The sequence below is a fragment of the Myodes glareolus genome, chromosome 1 (assembly GCF_982192425.1).
Source record: "Myodes glareolus chromosome 1, mMyoGla1.1, whole genome shotgun sequence".
In the NCBI taxonomy this organism is placed as follows: Eukaryota; Metazoa; Chordata; class Mammalia; order Rodentia; family Cricetidae; genus Myodes; species Myodes glareolus.
Window position 1 is genome coordinate 104,749,750 of NC_142026.1, and position 22,976 is coordinate 104,772,725.

General features: G+C 41.5%; 1 non-coding gene across 1 annotated transcript; it reads right to left on the bottom strand.

The window, feature by feature from the left end:
• Positions 1-12,954: 12,954 nt before the first annotated feature.
• On the bottom strand, positions 12,955-13,026 carry Trnae-cuc (transfer RNA glutamic acid (anticodon CUC)). The gene has a single exon. It is a non-coding gene; the product is annotated as a tRNA-Glu (tRNA).
• Between the last annotated feature and the right edge of the window lie 9,950 nt (positions 13,027-22,976).

Genomic DNA, 22,976 nt, shown 5'->3' on the forward strand with positions numbered 1-22,976 from the left:
CCATAACACACTATATAAAAATATATATTCTTTTGGCAGGTGTCTAGTTTACCCTTTCAGACAAATAAATGTACCTTTGTACAGGATACCAAAGAGTATAATCTTTGTAAGGCGACTGACAAAGATCAGACAGAATGGTGAAAAGTTAAGAAACTATGCTAAACAAATTAATATAAAAGATAAGAGGGTGTGTGTGTGTGTGTCTGTGTCTGTGTGTCTGTGTCTGTGTGGTAATGGGAATGCTGAACTGTTCTGAATTTTATAAAAGATAAGAGGTGTGTGTGTGTGTATATATGTTGAGGGGAATGAACTATTCAGAATTTTTTAAAAGGTAAGAAGTGTGTGTGTGTGTGTGTGTGTGTGTGTGTGCACGCATGCACGCACGCACGCGTGTGCTTGAGGGAAATGCTGAACTGTTCAGAATGTTTACCTATTCTAGGCCCATCATATCATACAGAAAGCCTCCCTTTGGCCTGTGGTGACCCGCCCAGTAACTCACCCATCGCAGCAAGTCTCTTTCCTAGGAAGGACTTAAACTGACCTGACCTCTTTAGCCTAGAGTAGGGATGGTTCCATCAGTAGTTACACTTAATATGTACACACGATGTTTCAAAAAGCCTCTTTATGGCCTTATGCCCGAAGACATTTTCATGTTTCTCGGTTCTCAGCCTTCCACAAACTGTTTGGTTTGCTTGGGCTCTGCAGCTTTCCTTTCAGCCTGTGACAATGGCAAAAATGATGATGACTTTAACCAAAGGTATCCCAAACATTTTTAAGGGCAGAAAAGGCTGAATAACTTTATTGGGGTGCTTCTCCATGTCCTTTCATTGGCTTCGAGTTCTAACCACTTTGTGTTGTCATTATAGGGAAAACAAATGGCATTTTATCAGATGGGAAAAAAAGTTCCCCAATAGTGACTCTTCATTCACCGTGTTTCACTTGTGTAAGAATGGTGATAAATTTTAAATTTAGCAATGATACCCTTTTAGCAATGGGGGCATCATCTGTTCACTCCTTCTCTCTCATGATAGGCTATTGAACTGAATATTATTTACCATATTGCAAAACTCTGCTTCCTAGATCTTTCAGCGCCTCCATAAGCCTTTGTCTCCTGTTAGAAAACATCTTAACACTTTATAAAAACCAAAACAGTATGATGAATGGGGACTTCTTGTAGCTATTGTGTAGAGTTTGGGCTGAGCCAGGATGCTGGCATCAACCCTCATCCTGGCTAGTCTTTTCCACCCAGGTGATATAAACAGGCTTTTGTAGGGTGGGAGGGCAATCTGGCAAGATGGCAGAAACTTGTTTTCAGTCAAAAGGGCCAAACAGACTGTATTTTACTCTCATAATGTGTTTGCCAGGCTACAAGCCACTTCTAAGGAAAACGAAGCTAGTTAATTGTTATCTCACAAACCACCATCATTTTATCTTGCTATTTTTACATCTTTCTCCTGGCACAGTGATGAGCATAGAGGAGTACAAATGGCAAAGTATCCAGACAGTATTGTAATGTATCAGAACTCAAGGGCCGTTTATGGACCATCAGATAAGGAAACGACCAGGTTCATAGGCAAGAATTACCTATGGGGTACGCTCGTCTTTTGCTGCTACCAAAGGGACTTGAGGCCTCCTGTATCCATCAAAAGAGAAGTCGCTGTGAGGTGGCTACAGATGAGTCAGTGTGTGCTTACGTCCTATGTAGTGGGCCAAGGAATAGACTTGAAACGCCAAGCTTCTCCTGAGCGTGACTCATGAGAACAGGCCCCATGAGTTATGGGCTTCACACAGATCGCTTCTCCCCACACCGCTTCACCATTGATGTGAATCTCCAACCGTAAGGCTACCCAAGAAGGAGAGCCACAGACAATACACACGTCGTGGCTCAATTGTAAAGGTATGTAGCCGCTTACCAGAACCCAAGGTACAGAAGACAGCCACTGTCCACGTATGTAGAATGGAAGAGAAACAAACTTCACAAATTGCCCTCGAGATAAGATGCAGTGAGAGAATGAACGTGCGCTAAATGTTCTTTTCAAATACATAGTGCTGGAGTAAAAGCCTGGAGGTGCATCCGGGGCTGCCGCAGAGAGGACCCCACCACACGTAGGCTCACGAAATCACACCTGTCATAGCCACATCTAGGAAAACTTTGCTGAATTGCTTTAGTCAAGCCCATTAATCGCTTTTAATAGGTTAGAGCATTAAAAAAAAAAAGTTCTTGGTACTACTCATCAGATCACTTGAGTTCCATATTTATAATTCTAACGAATTTATCTCTGCTTTCTTCAATGCGTATATCATTTTTATAGCCTCAACATTTAGGTGCCGGGGCGACAACTCGGTTGATATAGCGCTGGTTGCGTTCAGATCCTTAGCACACATTTTTTTCATTTGTTTGTTTGTTTTCAAGACAGGCTTTCTACGTAGCTTTGGGGCCTGTCCTGGAACTAGCTCTTGTAGACCAGGCTGGCCTCGAACTCACAGAAATCTGCCTGCCCCTGCCTCCCAAGTGCTGGAATTAAAGGTGTGCACCACCACTGCCTGGCAGCACACATATTTTTAAAAATATGTTGGAGCTTCAGGGATGGTTCAACTGTTTACAGCATTGGTTGTTCTTCCAGAGGACCCAGATTCAATGCCCAACAGTCACGTGGTAGCTTTCAAGTAGCTGTAATCTTAGTCTCAGGAGATCCGATGCATTCTTCTGATCTTTACAGGCACTGCACATACATGGTACATGGACATACATACAAGAAAAGCACCCATAAACAAACATACAACGAAAAGAAAAGTTCGTAGGTGTATAGTGTACTTCGATAAAACCCAGCCCCCAGGGTTTGGGACAAGTCGATTCTGGTGGGTCACTGGAAGTGAGGGTAGGCAATCAGTGAGTTACACACTCAGTGAGAGACCTTGTCTCAAAACACCAAAGTGGAGAGTGACAATGGCAGGACTTTACACAGAGCTTTGAATCTGTGTAAGAGATGTTAAAATCTACCTCCCAAGGAATTCCTGGAGATCCAACAATAGTATGAAAACCTTGTGGATGGTGGACTATCACTAAACAGTAGTATGGCCTATTCAAATGTCGTTTATTAAGATCTAAAATGAGTTCATATGCGAAAGCTCGACTTCCCACTCACACAGCTGCATTTAATGCATCCCAAGGCATTCTGCGGCGTCTATTCCACTCACATTAAATTACTAACATGTACTCATTTCTTCCTATGGGTAAACTCAAAGATTCACAGACTTCGGAGACTGCAAACTAGACCAATGCTTGAACTAAAACGCGAAAATGGCTGAGGCCCGAATAAGATAAACATTTGTGCAGTCGGACGCTCTACACAGGCCCCGTTTCTGGGATGTGGTGCTTTTGGAGACCATGTCACCCTGAAGTAAACATTATCTTTCATATCTTTTATATTTTAGTCGATTTTGTTGTGCTGTGGATGAGATAACAAGTTCCATTTGCTTGTTAAGATAATGTATCATATGTGTCCTGTTTTCAAGAGCAATGGCTTTTAGTCTGAATCAAAATAAACACACTGGAGAAATCCTGGCTCTTTAAAAGAAAATCTCAAGTCCGATTAATATTACTGAGTTTGAAATTACATTAGTGTTTTTAAATGATGCCCTACACTGCTACCAAGTTGATTAATACCCAGAAGAATGACGTTGTGCTCCACCATCCAGCCATTGAGACAGAATGGGTGGCTTATTCCTTTGCCATGTATGCTTATGACTTCTACACAATGTGGCAGCAGCGTCCCCTGGGGCCCTTGCTGTGAAGACAAAACTCTTTAAGCTCAGTTTGCAAAACTATAAGGGATCCATCCCCAGTCTGTGTTCAGTGCTGTCAGCTGCGCCTCTCTCCCTTGCCAGTCAGCCTTCCTGGTTCTTCCAGCTCCTGGATTTCTTCTTGCCTTGCAGAGATCCCTTTCAGTCAGAATGTTCTTCTCCCCATCTCCCCGGACTGCTGCCTTAGGTAACTCATCTTCAAGTTTCCAATCAAAGGCATCATTCCTCTGGATGTCACTAGCCCGTGCAGAACTCCTTGTGGCATCACATGGCCACATTCTTCTTCTTCACAGAACTCGGTGTTTGCTGCCTGTAATTGTGGGCTTACACTGCTCCCATACGGAAAGCAAATGATAGAGAGATGTTTGTGCCCCACTGTGTCTCTAGCGCCTCTTTGTTCTTTTGTCTGGCACCGAAGAGCACCTCACCATGTACTTGTAAAGATCTGCTAAGTGAATGAGCTCCTGAATGCTGGACTGCACGAGCAATGAATGAGTGGATGTCATCCACTGGACTGATAGAATGGCATTTGATTTGTTTCTAAGACCTGCTCCAAACAGGTCTGATACAGCCGCAAATGAAGCACAATTGATGAGATGAAAAGAGAAAAAAAGCTAGAAATAAACAGAAAGGTGGGGGAAGAAAAGAAGGAAGACAAATGTCCTCTATTTCCCACGCAGGCAAACAAATCCTAGATTTTCAACCATTCCTTTCCTAGGTAATAAGGCTACTTGGATAATGAATTTTAATCACATGAGGCTAGGATGCCCCCTTGTGGTTAATATTGACCATTTTCAACCTGCCTGTAACTTTTTCCCAAAAAGCCTTTTTAACTCTTACTAAAAAGGAAAGCAGAAATTGTTTTAGCTAATACTCCATGCAATGATCTCCAAGAATTAGTTGAAATGTTATCATTTAGTTTTTATTTTTCATCTCACTTAAATGTCAAACTGATGCAGAAGAATAACACACATGTAGGTTCAGATCATCAGATGAACGTGAACATGTATATCTGCAAAGCTCCCTGTTCTTCCCAAACCATTTTCCCGTCCTCCTTATTCCTGTAGATGCACATTTACAGGGTGTTCTCCTTTATTAGTAGTTACATCCATTGATAAATCAGTAGATAATATTTACCATTTGAAGACCTAATCTAAAATGTAATCACACTCTATTTGATAAATTTTTAAAGTATTTTATTAATAATTACGTCCATTGATAAATCTAAGTGTCTGTGCTACTGGTGTTCTGTTCAGGAAGTTGTCTCCTGTGCCAATATGTTCAAGGATATTTCCCACTTTCTCTTTTTCTCTAGTTCAGTGTATCTGATTTTATATTGAGCTTGTTAATCCACTTACATGTGAGTTTTGTTCAGGGTGATAGTGATGGATCTATCTGCATTCTTCTACAAGCTGACATCCAGTTAGAACAGTCCCATTTGTTGAAGATGTTTTTTTTTCCATTGTATATGTTTGGCTTCTGTATCACAAATCAGGTGTCCATAGATGTGTGCTTTATATCTAGGTCTTCAGTTTGATTCCCTTGACCAGTTTGTCTGTTTTTAGGTCAATATTATACTGTTTTTACGATTACAGTTCTGTAGTGTAGTTTGAAATCAGGGATGGTGACACCCTGGAAGTTCTTTTATTGTATAGGATTGTTTTAGCTATCCTGGGTGGTTTTGTTTTTCCATATGTAGTTGAGTATTGTTCTTTCAAGGTCTGTAAAGAATTGTATTGGGATTTTGATGGAGACTGCATTGAATCTGGAAATTGCTTTTGGTAGGATTGAAATTTTTATTATGTTAGTCCTGCCCATCCATCAACGTGGGAAATCTTTTCATCTTCTGATACATTCTCCAATTTCTTCCTTCAAAGACTTAAAGCTCTTGTCATACAGGTCTTTCACTTGCTTGGTTAGAGTTAACCAAAGATATTTTATATTATTTCTGGCTATCGTGAAGGGTGTGGCTTCGCTGGTTTCTTTCTCAGCCTGTTTGTCATTTGTATGTATGAGAGCTGATGATTTTCTTTCTGTTTTCTTAAAGTTAATCTTGCATTCAACCACCTTGCTGAAGGTGTTTATCAATTGTAGGGGTTCCCTGGTATAATTTTTAAGGTCACTTTATGCATACTACCATATCATCTGCAAATAGCAAAAGTTTGGCTTCTTCCTTTCCAACTATTACCTCCTTATCTTCTGTAGCTGCCATCACTCCAGCTAGAACTTTGAGCATTGTATTGAATAGGGACAGAGAGTGGACAGCCTTGTCCTGTGGATTTTAGTGGAATTGCTTTGAGTTTCTCTCCATTTAGTTTGATGTTGGCTAAAGGCTTGCTCTATATTGCCTTCATTATGTGTGGATATGTTCCTTTTATCCCTGATCTCTCCAAGACTTGTATCATGAAGGGGCATTGGATATTGTCAAAGGCCTTTTTTGCTTCTAATGAGATGCTCATATGGTATTTTCTTTCAGTTTGTTTACATGTTGGATTACATTGAGAGATTTTTGTTGAACTTTCCCTGCATCATTGGGATGAAACCTACTTGACCAAAGTGAACGATCTTTTTGATGTGATCTTGGATTCGGTTTGCAAGTATTTTACTGAGTATTTTTGCATCAATGTTCGTGAGGGAATTGGTTTGTAATTCTTTCTTTGTTGAATCTTTGTGTAGTTTTGGGCATCATGGTAACTCTGACCTCATAAAATAAATTAGGCAATGTTCCTTCTGTTTATATTTTGTGAAATAATATGAGGAGTACTGGTATTAGCTCTTCTTCGAAAGTCAGGTAGAATTTTGCGCTGAAACCATCTGGCCCTGGGCATTTTGGGGGAAGGGCCTAGGAGTCATAGGTTTATTTAAATTGTTTATCTGATCTTGATTCAGCTTTGGTAAGAGGTATTTATCAAGGAAATTGTCCATTTCTTTTAAATTTTCCAATTTGTGGAGTACCGGACTGTGAGGTGTGGCCTAATGATTATTTCGATTTCCTCAGTGTTTGTTGTTATGTTCCTCTTCTCATTTCTGATTTTGTTAGTTTGGGTATTCTTTCTCTGTCTGTTAGTTAGTTTGGATAAGGATTTGTCTATCTTGTTGATTCAAAGGAGCAGTTCTTTGTTTCATTTATTCTTTGTATTGTTTCCCTTGTTTCCAGTCTATTGATTTCAGCCCTTAGTTTATTTCTTTTTGTCTACTCCTCTTGGGTGTGTTTGCTTCTTTTTGTTCTAGAGCTTTCAAGAGTGCTTAATTTCTTTGTGAAGGCACTTAGTGCTCTGAACGTTCCCCTTAGCACCCATATCCCATAAGTTTGGGTATGTCATTTATTCGTTTTCACTGAATTCCAGGAAGTCTACTTTCTTTATTTCTGCTTTGGCACAGAAGTCATTCAGCAGGGGATTGTTCAGTCTGTGTGTTTGTGGGCTCTCTGTAGTCCTTGTTGTTGGTAAAATCTGTCTTTCATCCATGGTAATCTGATAAGACATAGAAAGCTATTTCAATTTATTGTCTCTGTTGAGACATGTTTTATAATTGAGTATGTGGTCAGTTTTGGAGAATGTTCCATAGTGCTGAGAAGAAGGAATATTCATTATTTTGGTTTGTAGTTAATTTTAGTTTGAAGTCTCTCTTGTTAGATAATGGGACAGCTACACCAGCTTGATTCTTAGGTCCATTTCCTTGAAAAATCTTTTTCTAAACCTTTACTCTAAGGTAATGTCCACCTGTGATGTTGAGGCATGTTTCTTGTATGTAGCATAAGGATGGATTCTGGTTTTGTATCCTTTCTGATAGACTATGTCTTTTTAGTGGGGAATTGAGCCCATTGATATTGAAAGATATTAATGGCCAATAATTGTTAATTCTTGTTATTTTGGAATGGAAGTCTGCTGGGGCATTGGAGGGGGGATGGTAACGTAAGAGGGCATGGGTTGTGGAGTAGATCTTTCTAAAGAGAATCTAGGGAGTGGGGCAATTCAACCGGCAGGCAGGTCACTCACATGACATGACTACTTTCAAAGCAAGTCCTAACGACTTACTTCTTGGTTTAATTATTTATCTCTTTCAATCAGCACCATCCACATACTCAACACTGCTGGAGATGCTAAGGAAAGTCCTTGCCTTTAACTGGCCCCCACAGGGTACTTTCAGGAGTCAGTGTGACTTCAGGATGACTCAGCCCAAATTGCCACCCAGTAGAGTAGCCCAACTTTGGATGGATGACAATTCTACATTTAAAATACAGTGCACAAGTACAGAAGAGTGTTTTTAGGTTTACGCAAATTCCTTTCTGCAGGCTAAACACTTCCTGCCCCTTTCCTCTTGCAGGGCCTCTTCATGTCTGGGGTATTTGTGCAAACACTCTTCAATATTTCCCCATTCTTCCTAAGCTCAGAGGTGAACATAGTAATCTGTCTCCAAAGCAGAACCTTCAAGCTGAGGGTAGGCAACGTGACACAGTGCTGTCTTGAAATGACAATATCACTTAAGGAAAATTTAATTCTTTGACTGAAAATCGAATAAAGAAAGAAATAAAAAAGAAAAGAAAAAAAGAAGGAAAAAAAGACAAGGAAGATATTAACCCAAATTAAGACTTCCTTTAGAAAGGACCTTGACAGCAGTGGTGGTGGTGGCACACACCTTTAATCCCAGCACTCAGGAGGCAGAGGTGCGTGGACTTCTGTGAGTTCAAGGCCAGCCTGGTTGACAGAGCAAGTTCCAGGACAGCCACGACTGTTAACACAGAGATATGCTGTACCTCCAGCCCAACCAAGCCCTCTTCTGGCTGCATTCAATCTCCCAGCAAGCATTTCCTCTCTCTAGGCTTTAGATCTCTCCTCAGTCCCCATCACCTCTCAATCTGTCATCATTTGTCAAAAATGTCAATCTCTGTAGCAAGCATCATAACTTGAATGAGCATCGTTGGCCTAATTCTGAATACAACATGGCTTCCTTATTTGAAATCTTCCCAAATTTATAAGCCACCATCAGAACCTTAATATTTTTCTCCTCTGATTCCCATTCAACTAAATTAGAGACAATCTTGTTTATTTTTATGAACCTGTGTCACAACAGTGACTGCCGTGGACAAAGTTATCCCAGATGTATGAATGAATGAGTGAGCGAATAAACTAATGTAAACGCCGAAGCGTTTGTGGAGACCATAAGCATCTCCACGGTACAGAAAGGACCTAGAAGCTCTGAAGAGTTGAACACCTTCCTCAGATGGCACAGCTAACATTGGCACACTAAGGATGACTTCATCCTCTAGCTTCTTAACAAGGATGCTTCTTTGCTTTTCCATTTTTTCAGACCTCTTTTACTTTTCCATGTTTGTCCATCCTCTGTAAGTAGATCATGGATAAGTCTCTTACCTCTTCCTCATGTCAGACCTCAGTTCTTAGGGTCAGGCAGATAACAATGACCTCGTAGGCAGACTTAACGCTGCAACTCCAAACAGTCTTCTCTGCACCCAACACATTTCACTGTCTGTCTTGCTTAATCACCCCATCTTCTCCCCAGCATCTTCACAAGACTCGGATACCTCTCCCACCTAGTACTTCTGTTTTGTTTTTAATTTTTTTTAACTTTTATTTTTTTGTGTATGGGTGTTTTGCCCTCTCATTTGTCTAATTACTTCATGCATGCCTGGTACCACAGAACAGCAGGGGGTGTTGGATTTCCTGCAATTGGAGATACAGATGCTTGTGAGCCACCACATGGGTTCTAGGAAGAGCAACCTGAGCTCTTAACTAATGAGCCCGCTCTCCAGCACCTGCCACTTTGTCTCTCTGGCCTCACTGTTCGTACTTCCTTTACTAGTTATACTGTTCGAATCATTTTCTTAGTGTACTCTCCTGTGTTTACTCCTTGATCATCTGTCCGCTTTGTGAATTCTTCTTTTGGGAGATTCCAAATCTACTCAAAGCTTCTACTCCTCTCCAGACCTTCAAGTCTAACTTAATGTTTCCTATCAGTGTTTGGTCATGTTGGCTTGTGGTGATATTTTGTTTGTGCTTGCCTGAAGATCAGAGAAGGAGAACAGTCAGCTACTAGTTCTTACCTCTACCTCAGACCAAAGGGTGATGCTGTCTCTACTAATCCTCAGATTGAATGCCACTGAGCTCCTGTCTCCTGCTTTATATTCCTCTCTCCGCCCAGCCAAATCACTCCTGTCTCCACCTTCCCAGTGTTGGGATTAAAGGTGTGATCTCAAGTGCTGGGAATCAAAGGTGTGAGCTCTGTTTCTCTTTTATTGATTCAATCTCATGTACCCCAGGGTAGCCTTGAACTCAAAGAGATCCATCTACCTCTGTCTCCCGAGAGCTTGGACTAAAAGTACGTGTCACCACTCCCTGACCTCTATGGCTAACTAGTGTGGTTAGCTCTGCACTCTGATCTTCAGGCAAGCTTCGGTACAGCACAAACATAATATCACCACATTGGCTCTGAGGGGTGAGGCTAGACTTGCCACCTTTACCCACTGCCCTGCATTTCAGCCTCCTTAATGACTTTGTGTGCCCCCTTGAATTGACTCATCAGACAGAACACACGTGGGGTGTGCATCAGGTCAGCAATGATTCTTCTACCTTCCGGATGGACCCTGTTGCTTCTGGGCCTAACAAATACCAAAGTTTTTTGGCTTGTTTGTTTGCTTGTTTGTTTTGCATCCCATTTGCAAATCTTTAACAGGTCATCAAGTCCTCCAGAATCTGGCTGCAGGTTCCTGTCTGACCTCATCCTACACTATGCCCCAGCATGTGTCCCTCGTCACAGCCCAGTCGATGAAGCTGTCTTCGTGGGAGATCCAGCTGTGGTAACTGTAATAGTTAATTGCAAGTATCAACTGTTTTGGAATAAGGATGCAATAAAGGGTAATAGTAAAGCACTCCTGCCCCTGCTCTGTTGGAGGGTCAAGAGGACAGCTTCCCCAGGAAGTAACCTACAGAGCAGATGGTTAAGGAAGACGGTGGTGCTATCTAATCACTGAGGTCCTAGATGGAACAAAAAGTAAAACTCTTTTCTGTCCAAGAGTTGAGACGCTCTTTTTTTTCTGCTACTGGACAGCTGAATTAAGACCCCTGAATCTGTCATTCTAAGATTTATACCAGGTTCTCAAGTCTTCAGGCATGGGCTAAGAATTATACTACCAGCTTCCCTGGTTGCAAGGCTTTCAGAGTTGAAGTGATCCTGGCCATGGTTGTCCAGGCTCTCTAGCTTCCTAGATGGCCTGTTGTGGCATTTTTCAATATCTGTAGTCTCAAAGTCAACTCCCACATTAAGTCTCTTCTATGTGTCTATATCTCCAATTAGCAAAATAGATATCTGGGTATGTCCGTTAAAGTGTTTGCTAAGATGATTAGATCATGGGGACTTTGAATAAACCCGTGGAATAACCCTTTCATGGTTTCCTAAAAGGGTGACATTACTGGGAGGTGGTGACATATGGGAATCAGTCTGTGCAGACATGTTCTTAGAGGGCTGTGCCTCCCTGGGAGCTGTTCCTCTGCTTCCTGGATGCCATGGTGTGAACTGCCTTGCTCCACTGTACCTTCCTAGCCATGACGCATCTGAAAATAGGAGTCAAAAGAAGGAATTCTCCCTTTTATGCTCCCCTGGGTGTTTTGGTCGTAGTAATGAGAAAGCTAATTATCATACTGCCTTTTCTCTTCCACTTGTCTGTCTATCATCTGTCTGTCTGTCTTTCTGTCATCTATCTGTCTATGATCTATCTGGTTGTCTGTCTGTCTGTCTGTCTGTCTATCAACTTCTAGGGGTTCTTTCTCTCTGGATAATCCTGACAAATGCAATCCTGCATTTCATTACATGAAATGCCTATTCACAGGCAATCTGTAGACTGCCAGCCTTTCTGTTCACCGTGGAAACCAGCATCCAAATTCTATTTTCAGCTGGTGCCCATTTATTTTCTTTACCTCATGATGAGGGCTCTTTGTAAGTTTGATACGTCACAAAGAATCAGGGCGTGGTGCCCACTATTTTGTTGAGGGTGATAATGATAACACATATACTTCCGCCTTAATTGCACGGTAAAGTGAAATTTTCCGAAAACAAAACAAACAACAACAACAACAACAACAAAAATAATGCCATATTCTCTGTGAACCCAACAGTGAATGTGCTTCTGTTAGCAAATACCCAGCATTTTCCTCTCCCAAACCTGTCACAGAGCCACTAAAAGGAAGGCAAAACTTGTCAATTTAGATGAAATCAAGTTTCCAATTTGCTCTGAGCTATAAAAATTCTCATCCAAATCCTGGTATACAACTTTCAGGGTAACATATGTGACTGGCAAATGTGGTAAATTTTTTACATTCAGAATGCCACTTGTATAATTTTCTGAGAAAGAAAAAAACTTATGTAAAATAATTAAATGGGTTACATAGTATGTAATGTATACAATGTATGTGTAATATAAACTAAATGCTGGGCAGTGGTACATGACTTTAAACCCAGCACTTGGGAGGCAGAGACAGGTGGATTGCTGTGAGTTCAATGCCGGTCTAGTTTATATAATGACTTCCAGAACAGCTAGAGTTACTTGGTGACACCAAGTCTCAAAAACAAACAAACAAATAAGCAAATACAAAAATAAAAATTAAACTAAAAAAGCAAATAATTCATCATTCAATTTAATCAAAAAGGTCTTTTTTGAATTTATAAAGGAGAACAAGATAGGAACAGCTCCACTTTCAATAAACAGTATGTGCTCTCAGCGTATAGGAAATCGAAATTGGCCCAAAACATGATGTAAAATAAGCATAAATCTCCCTAAAATGATTCCCTTTTTTTATCAATCAAACACATTCAAGAGTAAATAAAGGCTTCCTAAACATCCCTGCTTGTACATACATCCAAATGATTTTCAAAGGGTGGAAATTACAATCTTAGAGACAGATGAACAAATCTATAAACTAAATAGAAGGAAATTTCAAGTCCTTTATAGTTAGGGACCTTTAACAATTTTTAATTGTCAGTAAAAAAATGAAAACTAGGTAGACACGTCATTTTTGAAATATAGCTTTAAAAATATCGGTAAAGTGAACAGAATTTTTGTTACCGATAATAATGCGGCAATAAAAGTCAAATTACATTAACATTTCTTGACAGAAGTTGCAGGAAGAAAAGGAAGCCTTCCCTGACCGGGAATCGAACCCGGGCCGCGGCGGTGAGAGCGCCGAATCCTAACCACTAGACCACCAGGGAGCTTGAGAAGTTCCTTTCTGTTACTTTAGTTGATTCATATAGGGTGTTGAATGTACTTCCAGGCTGTAGAGGGCACACTTGTTCTTAGCCGTACGTGTTCAATTGCTGCAAGAATAGGCACCGGAAACTAGGGCAGTTCTTCAGCTTTCAGGCGGAGCTCGCAACAGTTGTTAGGAGGGAAACAGCTGCTAAAAACCCTAGACACTGATCACCCTCTGCCTGCTCTGCAAAATTCTCGCCCTGCCTGCATTCCGTGGAATATTGCTACGCCTAAACTACTGTCAAACTTCCGTCCGGATCTTGTCATTTGCTTCACCGTTTTCTTAACTATCTTCAACTCTTTATTCAGATCACATCTGTTTGTACCTGTCCTTTCTTTTTTCCTGTCGCGTGAATATTAAGTGCCATTAAACACCCAAGGAAATCTAATGTCTGTGGCAGAGAGGGCTTTACCCTCGAAGATCCCGCAAAGCCTGTAAGCGTGTAAATGTCGGTACCAAAGGGCGTATCACACATGTAAATTAATATATATATGTATGCATCACATGATCGTGACTTATTTAGCGTATGTGATTCGGGTTAATGAAGCTGCAAGAGCTGCGGGTGTGGCAGGGCTGCTGTGAGTTATCCTCAGATTCCTCAACAGATTCCTATCTGGACAGTCGCTTCAATGCACACCAAACACAGCCAGGGAATTTTAATTGCCAACAGAATTGAACAGCTTCATAGCCAGCCTCCAATCATAACCCCTCACAAAATGTGAGCCAAGAGTAATGCAAACCAAGAGCTCCCACTGTGTTGTGAGGTGGAAAGAGGAAAGACAGGCTTGAGTCCTCTAAGAACTTGCTCCCCACAACATCAGGAACCACGGTTGAGATTCAGCTGTCATCCATCGAACAGAATCGGCTGAGCTGGGCTTCAATATTGACGCTTGTTTTTTTTTTTTTTTTTTTTTTTTGCCTTTTGTTTTTGTTTTTTTAAAGCAAGTGTTTCAGATAATGACTAAATCATTGACACTATCTAAGCTTATCTAAATACACAAACAGGAAGATGAAAGGAAATTGCTAAGATTAATTAATAAAGTATTACCTGAAGACAATTCTAGACTTTTCTTAAAAGGCAGGGTCTCACTGTTGCAGCCCTGACTGACCTCAAAGTCCCCTGGCCTCTGCTCCAGGCAGCTAAGATTAAAGACTTGTGTTAACCTTTACCATATTTTATATTAAAAAAATACATTCCCCCCCTTTTCCTGGCCAAGAAATTTCAGTGGACTAAGATTTGCAGGTGGCTATACCTCTGTGTTGGGGGGTAACCTGTCCAATACAACCGAACATCTAGTTTGAGCAAAAAGATAGAGCAGCTACCAATTTAAAATTTTTAGTTTAAATTGTAATAGGTTTAATCACAATGTAAAAAAAAAACAAAAAAACAGGGCCCAAGTTTTACCTTCCAAATGGTACCTCATTCATTTCTCTCAGTTGGACGGCATTAGCATACTCCTGCACAATTCCAGAAACTACCTGTGCAATGGACAAAGAGCTGGGCTTGGGTTTTGCCTTCTTGTTTTGTTGTTGCGGCGGGCTTTTTGAACAAGAACTCACTGTGTAGACCAAGCAGCCCTAGCACTATCTATTTGGAGCAAAGTGGCCTTGAACTCACAGAGTTCAAACAAACCCATCTTTGCTTTCAAGAGCAGAAGTTAATAGCCTGGGCTACCGCACCTGGTTTTTATCCATCTTTTTCTCCAGAGATTGATTGATTTTATTTATTTATTTATTTTCTTGAAAACTACAAAACCTATGGAAGCAGATACTGGATGACAAATTTGCACACACACACACACACACACACACACACACACACACACCCTTCATGTAAACCTGTGCTGTCTCTTCAGGGGCTTTCATGAGTGTCTCCAGGGCCCTGAAACATAGCATACTAGTGTTGAATTCACATTGGCTTTTTATTCCTTAAAGAAATAAAATCTTAATACTTTTTTTGTTTTGTTTTGCTTTGTGAAACAGGGTTTCTCTGTAGCTTTGGAGCCTGGCCTGGAACTAGCTCTTGTAGACCAGGCTCACTGTGACCTCACAGAAATCCTCCTGCCTCTGCCTCTCCAGTGCTGGGATTAAAGGCATGAACCACCACCACCCGGCTCAATACTTTTTAAACATTGATCCTTTTTTAAATGATAATATTGGTTCTACTGAGTACCCAAAATAATATTTTGGACCCTTTTTTTTTTTACTATTTTAATGTAGGTATGTGGATATTTAAGTTCTGTATATAACTTGCATAATACTATCTTAATATTTTGCTATTTTTACTTTTTTCTGAGTCACTTGAGGTTATTACAATGTCATAATAAATCTTTTATCATTTGTCATCTCATAAGTACCAGGAATAAAATAATCATACTCAGGAAATTTGAATTCAATACAATCCTTTTTATATGATCAATAATCAAAAGTTTCAATTGCCCCAATAGATCTTTTATAGTTTTTTAAAATCAGGACCCAACTAAATCTCATTTCTTAAATCTGCAAGTTTCAATTATCTTTTAACAATTTTTTTTAATAATGGAGGACAATTATTTTGGAAAAGATCCCTCAAACTAGATATTTTTTTGGCAGAAAAACTATCAAAAATGATAATTTTCTCTCAGAATGTGTACAGTGCCAGCTCTTCTCATTCCTGCCAGTGTTGTGCATGCAAGCACAATAATGCGTCCTTCATCCATGTCCCCAGGGCATGCTACCTGCACCATTAGTTTTGTGTTAACTTGACACCGGCTATAGTAGGTGGAGAAGAGGAGACCTCAATTGAGAGAATGCTTCCATAAGATCAAGCTATAGACAGCCCTGTAGAGAATGTTTTCTATTAAGGCTTGATATGGGAAGGCCTAGCACAGTGGTGATAGCATACCCCTGAGGGTGGTCCTGAGTTCTACAAGAAAGCAAGCTGAACAATCAGTGCCCCCCTCCCGCGGATTCTGCATCAGCTCCTCCTTCCAGGTTCCTGCCTTGTTTGAGTTCCTGCCTTGACTTCCTTCAGAGGCGGATTATGGTGTAGAAGTGTAAATTATGTAAACCCTTTCCTCCCTGCTTGCTTCTGGTTAAGGTGTTTTATCATAGCGATAGTAGCTCTAACTAGGACACCACCTTACAAAGCAAAATAACTTGACAACTTGTGAAGAAAATTTTCCTGGATTACCTGGGCGAGCAAATCATCACGTGTCTCTAAGAGGGAGGGAGGGAGGCAGGGGAATGCCAGAGCCGTGTGATAGGCTGGAGATTGCTGGCTTCAGTAAACCTGTGCTGAGGCACGAGGAGCCAAGGAAGGCAGGTTGTCCTGAGAAATGGGTCAAGATAGGGACAGAGATTCTTCTCCAAGCCTTTGTTTGGAAAGAAAGCAAGCTTGCTAACACCTTGGTCTATCCGGTGAGAGCTGCGCTGGACTCCTGAACCACAGCCCTACAATGTAGTGATTGCTTGTGTTTTAACAAATAGAGTTTGCCTGAAGATCAGAGTGCAGAGCTAAACCACTAGGGGTCAGGCAGTGGTAGCTCACCTTTTAATCCCTGTACAGGGGCCAGCTGCAGCTCTGTTAGTTCAAGGCCACCCTGGATCTAAAAGAGAAACAGTTTACACAAAGGTGATTTCAGCTCTTAAAATCCCACGCCTTTAATCCTAGCACGGGGAAGGTAGAAACAGGAGTGGTATGGCTGGGCAGAGAGAGGAATGTAAGGCAGGAGGAGACAGGAGCTCAGAGCAGTGTGAGGTTTTAATGGGGATGGATGCAGTCTGAGGACAGGACCGCCCCTGTGGTAGAGATAAGAACCCTAGTGGCTGCCACTCTGCTTCTCTGATCCTTCAGCTTTCACCCCCATTGCTGACTCCTGGTTTTTATTGTTAAGACCAATTAGAAGTCGTGCTGCACCCCAACAAATGTGACGCTTTAGGACACTAGTTTTTTTGTTTTTTTTTTTTTGGTATTTTTAAAGCAATAAGAAGAGAGACAATGGTAAATTTGATCACTTGGTGAAGGTCTCTGACATAATTCTCTATTGTAATGACACATGTCATTAGTAAATATTGGGAGAAGCGACTACAATGAGAGGAATTGATCCTTTGAGACTGTGGGACGCTTCTGTGTTTTCAGCTTCTGTTGACAAAACTGTTTGGAATCGGGTATTTGCTGTAGTGTTTGTAAAATGGTGACCATTTAGTTTTACTGTTGTTTTGTCAAGACTGTCCCTTCCTTTCATTAGTCTTTATTTCATTTGTAGGCATCAGTTTGGGCTCACATGTTCTTACTATGTTTTGTGTGTTTATCCAAGGTATTTTACCCTGTGTCTGGTTCCTATGGCTTCTAGCATGTTTGCTCTATATAAAGTACTTTGTTATTTTATGACCAAATATAATTCAGGTATATTATGTACTTTAAAAAGTAACTTAGGGAGAGTTAAAATAACTTCTATTCTTTAAACAATTTCTTTTGTATTTTTACGTAGTAGTATCACACTGTACCTACTTTCTGTTTTTATCAATATATTTTAAAGATATTCATTATATGAGTGTCGTCCTAGCATCATTTTGATAAATGTATGGTATTGAACATGTCTTCTGTTTATAGTATCTTACTCTTTTCAATATCTGATGTTCTTCTAGAACATCAAATAACCTTCAACCAACATAATCAAGTGCTTAGTTTTCTCACAAGTAAGCCAATTTCAGGTTGGAAAAAAAAATAGTACACCAGAAGAAAACTCAAGGCATTAAGTCAAAGGCAAGTATGATTTATTGACAGTTTTACTTAGCAGATTGATTTCAATCTGATGCAGCTTTTTATTCATTCCATTCATTTTTTTTTCACTGTTTCAAGGCACCGAGGACACCTAGGTGAACACAGGACTCCAACTTTAAGAATTTGTGTACGTGTCTGTGTGTGTGTGTGTGTGTGTGTGTGTGCTATAAATGTATGTGAGTCTATGTATGTGGCGGGGGTGTAGGTTAATGCGAGGCCGCAGAAAGAAGACTCAGAGGCACCTTAAAAATGAATCCAGCCTTTCCTGACTGCAGAGGGACTCAGCCACTTTGCAAACAAAGACAGAACTAAGCAGCTTTCCCTTAGCCGAGGTTTCCAATTTACACCTTGGGAAATTGGTTTCCATATCCCCCAAACATCTTAATTAAGCTTCCAAAGGGGCAATGCCAAATTCAAATTCTCAATAAGAAAGACCACAGTTTTCCGGTTTTCTTCCACCCAAGTTTTGCATAGGCTTTGCACCCTTGTGAAATTCTCATGCAAAATGCACATATGTTAAACAGAAGGTGTTGAAGTCCAAAGCCAGATGATGGCGACCTGAGACATTCAGGAGCCAGCTGCAGTTGTGTAGGAGTTGCCCCTTACATATGTAGACCATATACGTGATGGTGCCCACAGAAGCCAGAAGACTTTGGGTTCCCTAGAGTTGGAGTTTCAGGCAGTTGTGAGCCAGGGATTTGGATGCTGGGAACCAAATTCAGGTCCTTTGGAAGAACAGGAAGTACTCTTAACTGGAGGCCCACCACCCAGCTCCCAAATCAATAACCAACACTGAGGCTTACTATTACTTATGAATGTCCAGCCTTAGTTTGGCTTGTTGCTAGTTAGCTTTTCTTAAATTATCCTGCCTAACTTTTCCCTCTGGGCTTTTATCTTTCTTATATCTATTTTATTTTCCTTCTTACTCCATGGCTGGCTGTGTGGCTGAGTGACTGGCCCCTAGTGTCCTCCTCTCCTTGTTTCCCTTGCTCCTCTTCCTTGTTTCTCCTTCTGTTTATACTCTGTCTGCCAGCCCTGTCTATCCTTGCTCCTACGTTGCTATTGGTCATTCAGCGCTTTATTAGACCATCAGATGTTTTAGACAGGCAAAGACTCACAGCCTCACAGAGTTAAACAAATGCAGCAAAATAAAAGTCACGCACCTTAAAATATTCCCCAACATAACTTGAGGTGGCAGTTGAAGTAATCAAGAAATTACAACATTGCAAAAAAAGCATCACTTACTTTAATACATTTATTCAATAGATTCACATCTATTTTTCATAATGTACACTTATAGATCAGACTATAAAATGATGCAGCACCCTGGAGAAGAGTTTGGTGGTTTCTTATAAATTTGAGCATGCAGTAACCATATGAACAAGCATAAGAACCCTTGCCATCTTAATGCCTCAGTTTCCCCAGTGCTGGGATTACAGGTATATGGTGCTACATTTGACTTCTTTCATATTTTCTCAAAATCAAGATGGTATCTTCACGACCCAGTAGAGTCTGTTGATTAGACCAATGGTCCCAGCTTGTGAAAATGAGCTGCTGCCTTCAACCCTGTTAATTGTGATCTCTTTAACCTCTTGAGATGTGGAGGGCCACCTACAGATGTCCACAGTAGTCACCTGTGTCACCTGCCAGCTGTGCCAACCAGCCCAAGTCCAGGCTGGGAGGGCTTGTGAGCATGCATTTCTCTCTGAGCTAGACACGGGAGGGAAGTTCTAAATGCTAACACGCCACGAGGGAACTTTCTAGGTGGCAGTTGCCTCAACTTTTCATCCAGTGCACAAATTTCAACTCAAACACCTTTGCATAAAAATATACATGTGTGTCAATATTTCAGTGAGTAGAATTCAATCTTTATTCATGTGTATGTAGGGCAGACCAAGCAAAGTGACTCTCACTCCTCTTTTCTCCTTTTAGGCTCAAAGAGTTCCCCAACTATTTACACAAGAGTATCGACATATAGAGATTATTTGTCACAGAAAAGGACATGACAAGTGTATTTAAATTGCTTCACTGTCGCTGATTCCCTTTATTAGAGAAAGAAGAGGCAGCCCTCATATTTATCCTAAGCCTTCATCCCTTAAACTATCTAAACTGTTCCCCACTTACCGAGCACTTCCCACTAGTCAGATAAAACGAGATCATTTTATTTTAATTCATAAATTAAATTTTACTAATTAATTAACTTTACTTATTGGAGATAGGATTTTACTATGTAGTACAGGCTGGCCTGGAGCTGACAATCCCCGCCCCCCCCCCACCCGCATCTCTACCTCTTTAAATTCTGGGATTATAGAAATGGGTCATAGTGTCCAGTTCAGAGATATAATTTTTGAAAAGAAAACATTTATGACGCTAACAACGCTGCTACAGTAATATCTGACTTGTATTGATTACACGTTCTACACTCTACCTACCCTTCATGAATTATATCTACATCTATATCTATATCTACCCTATGAAGCTGGTGCTGCGACCACCCCCCTTTTGAAGACAAAAGCATCAGAGAGTCATTTATCCAAGGCCAGTCCATGTTGGAGCTGTAGTCCAAAGGCAAACCGTGAATTCTCGAGAATTATCACATCCTTAGGTGTATATATATTCTAATGGTATTTGACCGAGGTGTACTCAGATTACCCCAATTCTTTTGTGAAACTCTTATCTACCCACTGGCATTCGACAAGGATTCCAGAAGAATTTCCTATAATAAGGAAATGCTATGGCCTGTGTTGTCCAAAAGGCAGCCACGAGCTTTAGCAGGCTCTTTAGAGCTTAAAGTATGACTAATAGTCTAATAATAATAATCCTAACTTAACTACATTCTATTACATTTAAACGACCACAGGGGCTGTTGGGTACCACACTGGCTAACACGAATAAAGAGGATGTTAATTTTGATTTCTTTGTGAAGACAAGACTCAGATGAATCAGTTAATACTTGGTAATGAAATAGAGAGAGTGAAGGATCTTTAAATTAAAAGCACGCCCTCCTCCCCAACCATGGAAGCTCAGCTCCTTTTTCTATTCAGGCATTCACTGTCGTGAGAAGCTATGATTATCATGCGATCCATCATGTGATCCCAGGGAGCTAATGAAGATGGTGATATTATTTGCCATGCGTTTGGAAGGCTGAGGAACACTTCTTCAGCAATAGCCGCCACTTCAAACATGCTCTCAGTTTATACTTTTGCCTGAGAGAAAAGAAATTAAGGCTGATTTTATCCCTCGACAGAACCTAGGGTTCAGAGACATAAAGAGGGGCTGTTGGGGTTGAAGTAGTGGGGCAGTCACTGCGGCTCAGTGACCATTTCCTGCAGACACTGCACTCAAGGTTTAGACACTTTGTTAAGCAAACTGCAAAGCAGTTGTCCCAAGCGATTCCACATCATAGCATAGCATCCCTCTGTGTGTCTGCATCCTGCAATCAGGTCATTCTGAATTGGGCCAGAATAGCAGGACTATTATATCTGTCACTTATATGGGGCTTTAAATTCATCAACCATTCGCAGAACAGGGCTGAGTCACTCTATGCAGTTCAGCCACTGCACTGTTCCACCTGACCCCCAAGATGCTAATTCCCCCCTCCCAAAGTCTCAGCTGTCTTATCACAATTTGCACTTGACGTGCTGTTTCTCCTTTCTTTTTAAATTTTTATTTTACTTTTTGGAACAGAAATATAGCCTAGGCTAGTAGTTGTGGTTGACCTTAAATTTTTTTATCTTCCTAACTCATCCCCCACCCCACTCCAAGAACTGGGATTATGGGACTATGCCAGTGTGTGTGTGTGTGTGTGTGTGTGTGTGTGTGTGTTCTCAAACTTTTTAAAAATAAGCTTAGACTTCAAAATTATAAAAGCATGTTATCAAAGAACTGTGAGACCACTAAACTTGTGTAGACCCCAAGACATGTTTTTCTTTTGATCCAAATAGAATCTTTTTATATTTATATTGATCTTTTTATATTTTTATATTTTTGGAACATTTTTCCCCCTTGCTAAAGGCTAAGTCATTTACCAAAAATATTTCTAAAGAAAAAGGAGAGGTCTCTCCTCCTCAGGCCATAAAGATGCAAACCCGACATCTACTGATTGTCAGTGCAAACCAGGAGATAAATCCATATTTGCAGGACTATAATAACATCACCTGCAGCTGAAATCCCAAAGTCACTACTGTTCAGTATTTTGCTCTGCCCTCCAGCCTGGCAGCACCAAACAGCAGCGGCAACCTGGGGAGGCCCTGGGTACTGTATGTGTGGGTGGCTTTGGACACACCAGTCTTATCAGACCAGCTGCAGGCTACTGATTGTATATATAAATATATATTCCTTGCTGTATTTAAGAGTGATGTTGGCAGCTGGATCCTCCGAGTCATCTAGCAGTGGTCCTCACGGGACTGCAAAGGGAGCGGCATCCAATACTAGGGGGAAGCTCTCAGGCACAGGGCCCGAGGTTGATGCAAATCCTTCCCACCGATCTTCTCTCCGATCTCCAGCCAAGAGTCGACTGGACCGCCAATTGCTTCATTGCTTTGGCTATAATGATTGCAATTTGGCAGCTTACAGGATGTTGAACCGGGGACGAGAGAGGGAGGAGACGGTGGGCCCCGTTGCCAAAGTCAATGCCGGAAAAGACAGAAGGCTGAATTTATGGTGGCCTATGGTCCTGGAGCTGGAAGAGAAAGTAAAGCGACCGTAACATTTTAGCAGGCGCCCCAACTCCAGCTGTGCGCCTAAGCTTCATTTCCCTGCAAGATCCAAACCATAGCCAGTTACAGGGCAAGCCCTTAGGGGCCAGGTAAGCGGACGGTTCCCGGTACACAGATGGCCTGACAGTCGCCCAGGGCAGCGTCACAAAGGGCCAAGGCCTGCCGAGGCCGCGCGCGCAGCTCTCCGGGGCGGAGCCGCTGGGCCGGGTGTTGGGGGACTCGCGCCACCCCCGGGCTCTTTAGCCTGCGGCTCTGAGGTCTCACCGGGCAGGCAAGATGCCGCGGCTGCCGCCCGAACAGCTAAGCCGGGCGGCCGAGCTCTCGGGCCCCCGCCGCAGCGGACGAGCGAAGCGCGCGCCCCGGGTCGGGCGGAGCTAGAGGCGGGCACCGGGCGGGCGTCGCGCCACCGCAACTCCCCGCCTTCCG